We start from the raw sequence: 6,263 nt of genomic DNA on the forward strand, positions 1-6,263 counted from the left end.
TATAATTAAACATATAGGAAAAAGTGGAGGAGTAATTATTAGACTCGCTCCGATAGATACATTGAGAAATAAAATATATATATTAAAGAAAATTTTTTTATTAGCTAAAAGATGCTTGATGAACAATTTTTTTTCTACTCACTAAAGCTGCAAATAGATCCAACTGGAGAGTGAAGCGTACCAATTTTTGGCATGGCTTTTGAGCATTATTAAGGAATCCCTTACATTTAAGAGCATTTGAAACTCCCAAAATCTTCATATAATTCTCATATAATTCAATATGCTCCTCAAGATCTTCAATATCATAGTAAAACTGTAATACCCTTATCCAATTCGTCAACCCACATGGATAATTGATATCACATTGATACTTCTTTGCATTTACAAAATTTCTTCATTGTAAACACATCACTTTGTGCAACTTAAATTAATCCTTTAAAACCAATTTCTCTAGTTGCACATTTTGAAATTATTTTGAAACCTTTCCCAAGTGAACGAATGTGATAAACATTCAAAACAAGTTTTCAGTTGCTCTAACGGCTTAAAACCCAAGCTAGAATTAGGACCATACTTAGAACTAAAAGCATTTAAATACTTTTAATCATGAAATGATCATTTCGAGGTCCTACAAGTAATTTTCAGCCTTCCCGAAGTCACAATACGAAATAAGAATGTTTGGATACTATTTGAGGGTCTTTTCAAGTATAAAACTCAATTTTTGTAAATGCAAGGCAAACGTATCAATACCTCTCCCCCATTGTATCAATACATGCTACTGGAATTGTAGCATTTTAGCTATTGGCTTGATTGTATCGATACAACCAAATCATGTTCCAAATTTTTGATACAAGGATCCTCTAGAGTTAAAAATTAACTCAAAAACACCTCAATTCAACCCCAAACATCATTTTAGCTATTAGATTAAGGTTTTATCCTTTAGTTTTCTTTGGTAAACACTTTTATTTGTTTCGATTCTAATTTCAATTATTAGCTATTATTCAATTGTTCGTGTTTCGTGCATCCAATCGTTAATCGCTCAACATTTGTTTTGGATTTACATTCCCACACTTAATCAATATCGATGAATCCACAAATTCTCTCTTCTCTCTTCTATTATTTTGAATATTTATTTTGATTGTTTGAAGTTAAATTAAGGATGTTTGCATTTAGATCTGTAGGTAACTTGTTGGATCTAGTGCCCTAAGTGTAGTATTTTCATCTAAGTACACTTGTAATTTTTTTCGAACAGATTGGTTAATAAAATTATTCATAAATTACATTAATATACTTTTATTGTCCTCGAATGATTTTTTCACGCGAAGAAAAATAGAAGCAAATATTTTTTCACGTGAAGAAAGCTAGTGCGTTGGGTGTATGACTTCTGCAGTATGTAGTGCCATTTACAACAGTAGAATTCATAGCTTGAGAAATGGGTAAATGATATTCTCTCATTAGCATTACATGGTTGATGAAAAGTAAACGTCGTCACAAGTCGTTCGTCTTTGTGATGAATGAATTGATTACTATTTGATAGTAATTGACTTTAAATAAAGGAAGATGCAATTGTTACCATGAGATAAAATAGGATAATATTAGGAGAGCGAATATTATCCCAAGAGATCAAGGATATCCCATGAGGGTAACACACTTATGACAAGGTCATTGGACGAGCATTGAGTAGTTGCTTTCGTAATGGTATGTTGTTAGGGAGAGCTTAGTCACGATACTGTAGTGGAATGACTTTGTGACTAAATGAGTTTATAATTAATAGGCGAAAAGCCAGAATTTAATTATAAATCATTTGAGCCCTAATTATATATGTCCAATCAGTCCCTCCGCTAGCTCATTGAAACTAGAAATGAATTGCGTGTTTGAATAGAAATGAATAGAATGAATAAGAAAAGAGAAATGGGAAATATTCATGAATTATTATGGTTTTTTTCCTAAATGGAAAAATGGAATCATTTGGAAATGAATGTAGGTTTCTAAAATAGAAATATAAATGATTCATTTGCAATTATATATGAATTACTTAAAAATAATCGAAAGAATGAGTTTATGTTTTTGAGCTATTTTGAAGACCGAAAATAAAAATAAATCATTCGATCACAATGAACATGTTGAGTTATGAAATATTAAACATATTTTCTTGAAATTTTATCAAGGGTAAAATTGTTAAAATTTTACTGGAGGTAAAATAGGGATGAGAAAATTATTTAATATAGAATATTAAAGTTTATTTTGGAAAATAGAAAAATTGAATCGAGTTGGATCACATTACAAAGTACTGGGTCAAAAGGTCCAGGAAGTACTTGTAATTGGACCCGATGTGAAAGAGGCCTGAATCCCCATCATAATACATATGAGAGAAAACATACCTTATTAGCCTCTCTCCCTTTCCTAGTTGGACTAGGAAGTTATTTTTCTATTTGAAATAAACCTTTACAATTCAACAATGATTCTACCTTCTCTCCCTATAAATAGATGGCACCGATAAAACAATTAACACAACTTTGAGATATTGCTATCCTATCAAAAAATAGAGAGAATTTATTCTCAACTATTACATATATTTTTCCCGAATAACAATTCTACCGGTTTCTATTAAGAAGAGAGAATTTTTGTTTTCACCCCAAAAAGAGAGAAAACTTTTTCTAGTTTTGTGTTTCGATTCAATTGATTCGAGCTCACACTTAAAGTAGTTTGTGGTAAGAGAATAGCAGAGAAGATCATTTGGTTGAAAGCCGAGAACAACGAACATCCGCTTAACTGAAAAAACAGGTATGAATTCGGTTAAAGTTTATTGCCATAAATATCACAAACCGGGTTGATTTTTAAAATTTTAATTTTTCACTGTGCAAGAAAACCGTTTTCAAACCAAGATTTTTCCAACATAACTAAATTCCTAGTAAGATTAACAAGTGGATGTGTGATTAATTAACAAACACTTTATGGTTTCTTTTAGAATTAGTTGGATCGAGTTGGGTAAAATTAAACCCTAGGATTGACGACCTTAAGAAGTCATTTAGGTAGATAGGCCGGGAGGATAAGTCTAATGTGCATCTCCCAACTTGTCCCGGTTTGAACTGTGAGGTCGGGAGATAAGTAGTTCCTATCGACTAGTTAGTCTAGGAGGTAATAACTAGGCTAATTACAAGCTAATTAGTAAAACCCTAAATCAGTAGTTAATTATGAACACTGAAGCAAGTTAGTCTTCTATTTGCTTATTTGGTGATTTTTTTTTATTGTTTATTGTGTTTTTTTTATTTTGCACGTTGTATTTCAGAATAATTTTACTTATGATTTTTCGTACTATGATTTCAATTGATTATTTTCTAGTATTGTTAGTGTAGCAATTAATTGATATCTAATCAGGCCTCCCTTAGGTATGATCCTCAGAATACTTTGTGTTCCGTTATAAAAACCATATTACAACCTGACTCGTATACTTGCGAACACTACTTCATTCTAAATCTTTAGTTGCAATATTTACACTCTCGACATTCGCATGTTGAGAGGCAGTCATTAGCTTTGACGAGTAACCTGAAATTTATATTCAGCTCAGATTAGCAACTTGGTGTGGTGTAATTTACCCGTGTATCCAAGTTCGTTTTATTAGGGTTCATCGAGTGAAATGATACAAAAGAACTTGGAAAATTGAAAAGAGGATGAAATGGATTTGGTAATCAAATTGAATTGTCTTTGAATGTGTAACAACCCGTTTTTCAATGGTACCAGAAACGATGGTTTAGGAACCCCGTTTTCCAGTGATCGAGTTAGCAAATGTCAAATATTAATATTTACTAGTCTATTATAGAGTTATATTACTTTTTGGTCTAGGAATTTTGTTAAATGATTAGTAATTAAGGTTCAAGGACTAAATCATAAAAATCGTAAAAGTTAACCACTATTGAATTGTATTTGATGAAAGGCTTAAACAGTAATTCTCCAAGGATTTGAATTGCAATTAAGCCATTATAAACCATGGTGGACGACTGGTGACCTTAAAATGGGTGAATATGTTTAAATTTTATTAGTTTATTTAGTTAAAATAATAATAAAACATAATTAAAACTTAAAGTAAAAGAAATAAAACATTTCATTCATCTTCCTCACCCCCAAAACTAATTATAAGAGGGAGAAGAATACCTATCTCACGTCCAAGCTTGGTCCTTCAATTGATCAAGAAATAAATCAACCAAAAGATAAACGCAGAAAAGGAAAAATTATGGAGTAGCCCCCGGAGTCATATTTGTTTCTATTTTGTTTAGGTAAGTTCGTATAATATTTATTTCGATTAGTATTTGTTATATTTGTATTGTATATATATGTTACTTGTGATTAAGTTGTATAAAATAATGAGTTTGATATTGAAGGACTAAATTGTGAAATAATGTTTAATTGATAAATGTAAGTGAATATGTAAATATAAATGGTCGTGTTATATGTATTTGAAGATGTTAAAGGATTGAAATAGAACGAATATGAAATTAAGGCCCGTATGAACTTAGTGAATGATTAGGATACAAATGACATGTCATTAGGGTATAAAAAGCAGCAGATACTAAGTACCGGTGTCTAAAAAGTATCACGTACCTTGTACCGGTGTAGGATACCTTACTGATGGTTAAGATCTTGCATGTGTTATGAATTCTCCACAGCTCGTGTGAGCAGCATCAAGTAAAAGTTAATGTCTCAATTCACAGCTCGTATGTATGAAATACTAAAGTTTTATATATATATATGCATGTATGGTATTTGTTGTAATGAACTAATGAAGTTGGTTGTGGTGCCAAATTGTGTAAAGTTGACAAGTTTTTAATAATGCTTATGTTATGTGATTTTCATTTACTTATAATGTTCAATCTCAAGGTAAGTTATATTGGTCTCTGTACGAACTTACTAAGTATCCAAAAATGCTTACCATTGTCACATCCCGAAAATCGGGTTGGTAGAATTGGGTATTAGGATAAAATAATAAGATAAAATAATTAACTAAATAATAATGGTAAATAATAAAATATTAAAATAATCATTGGGTTTAAAATTAGGTGGTGAAAATTAGGATTAGGTGGTCGATTATTAGATAACTTAAAACGAACTTTAAAAATAAAATCGGGTTTGAAAATAATTGAGGAAAAATGTGTTTTAATGAAACTAAGGACTGATTTGAAAAACAAGGGGAAACTGTGTGTTTTTAAAAGGCAATTTTTTCTTCTCTTTTTTAAAAAAATTGTTCATCTTCCTTCTTTAAAACTCTCACGTCCCTTCCCTCCCATTTAGCTTCACATTCAAAAAAATTTCCCAAATTCAAATATGATATTTTCTCTCAAAATTAAGCCATCCTTGGTGATTTCCTAGCTACCCAAACACCTCAACACCTTCCAAGTTTAAAGAAAAATAATTAAATCCTCATCAAATTCGTCATTATTCTTCTCACGTTCAACTTCAAGTTAGCTCCACAACTTATTGTTTTCTTCAAATTGAGGTAATTTCTTGACTTATTATGATTAGATTAAGGTTTTTGTTTTTCTAATTCAGAATTTAACTAAGTGTGTTGAGAGTTTTTAAGATTTACAGTTTTTTAATAAAATTTCGGTTCAACAATGGTGAAATCTGAAATAATGAGTAAACCTATTGTTTTTGTATTGATTTCTGATCTATTTTTAACTAAATAGAAGGTATTTGAACTCAATTTGATAGATCGGTATCCAATTTTAATGAATTTCAAATTTCTCCTTTTTGTATGTTCATACAAGCTTGATTTTTCAAAAATTTTAAATTCGTAAGTTTAGGTAAAATTAAAGGTTTATATTAGTAATAATAGGTTAAATAGGATGTTTAGAAACTTAATTAAGGTTTAGGAATAAAAATCGAATGAGTAAACCTCATATTTCAGCAAAGTGAGTTGATTTTGGTATGAGAAAAGTGAACTTAGAGTGGTGATTTTCCTTCTTCTTCTTCTTTTTAGTTTAACACTGTTAATAATGTTTTTGTAATGTATTTAATGTGAATGTCAAGTGTTGGACTCGTCAGGAGCTTCAACAAGCAAGGCAAAAGGGAAAGAAAAGCTCGTTTGAGATTGTTGTGTGCAAGGCATCGACTAGGTGTGTAACAACCCTAACCCATATCTTTCGTCGGATTAGGGTTACGAGGCATTACCGAATAAAACATAGTTCATCACGATCGTTTATTACAATTCATGCACAATATACCATTTATGTCCATACCTAGATAACCATCCAATAAATTATAAAACATAT

Source organism: Gossypium hirsutum, chromosome D06 (genome assembly GCF_007990345.1).
Source record: "Gossypium hirsutum isolate 1008001.06 chromosome D06, Gossypium_hirsutum_v2.1, whole genome shotgun sequence".
NCBI classification, from domain to species: Eukaryota; Viridiplantae; Streptophyta; class Magnoliopsida; order Malvales; family Malvaceae; genus Gossypium; species Gossypium hirsutum.